Source organism: Nicotiana sylvestris, chromosome 5 (genome assembly GCF_000393655.2).
Source record: "Nicotiana sylvestris chromosome 5, ASM39365v2, whole genome shotgun sequence".
In the NCBI taxonomy this organism is placed as follows: Eukaryota; Viridiplantae; Streptophyta; class Magnoliopsida; order Solanales; family Solanaceae; genus Nicotiana; species Nicotiana sylvestris.
In genome coordinates, this window is record NC_091061.1 from 124895632 (window position 1) to 124896844 (window position 1213).

Below are 1213 nucleotides of genomic sequence, written 5' to 3' on the forward strand. Positions count from 1 at the left end.
GAAGAGTTTGACCTTGATCGAATGACGAAGGGTTAATATTTTGAAAAGTTCAAAATAACACCCTTTAAGGTCAAGGGCTTTCGCCAAAAAGAAGAGTTCGACCTTGATCGAATGATGACGGGTCAGTATTTCGATATGTTTGAAATAACACCCTTTAAGGCCAAGGGCCTTCGCCAAAAAGAAGAGTTTGGCCTTGATCAAACGATGACGGGTCAGTATTTTGACAAGTTCGAAATAACACTCTTTAAGGCCAAACGCCTTCGCCAAAAACAAGACTTCGGCCTTGATAGAACGACGAAAGGCTAATATTTCGACAAGTTCGAGATAACACCCATTAAGGCCAATGACTGTCTCCAAAAGGAAGATTTCGACCTTGATCAAACGACGACGGGTAAATATTTCAAAACGTTCGAAATAATACCCTTTAAGGCCAAGGGCCTTCCCCAAAAAGAAGAGTTCGACCTTTAATGAACGACGATGGGTTAATATTTTGATAAGATCGAAATAACACTCTTTAAGGCCAAGGGCATTCGCCAAAAAGAAGAGTTCGTCCTTGATCGAACGACGACGGGTTAATATTTTGAAAAGTACGAAATAACACCCTTTAAGGTCAAAGGCCTTCGCCAAAAAGAAGAGTTCGACCTTGATCGAACGACGACGGGTCAGCATTTAGACATGTTTGAAATGACACCCTTTAAGGCCAAAGACCTTAACCAAAAAAAAGCGTTAGACCTTGATCGAATGATGACGAGTTAATATATCGACAAGTTCGAAATAACACCCTTTAAGACCAAGGGCCTTCGCTAAAAAGAAGAGTTCGACCTTGATCGAATGACGATGGCTCAGTATTTCGAGAAGTTCAAAACAACACCTTTAAAGGCCAAGGGCCTTTGCCAAAAAAAAGATTTTGATCTTGATCGAACGACGACCGACTAATATTTTGACAAGTTCGAAATAACACCCTTTAAGCCAAGGGCTTTCACCAAAAAAAAGAGTTTGACCTGGAATTAATGACGACGAGTTAATATTTCGACAAGTTTGAAATAACACACTTTAAAGCCAAGGGCCTTTGCCAAAAAGAAGAGTTTTACCTTGATCGAACGATGAGGGATAATATTTTGTCAAGTTCGAAATAACACCCTTTAAGGCGAACGGCCTCCAATAAGAAGTGTTCGACCTTGATCGAACGACGATAGGTTAATAGTTTGAAAAG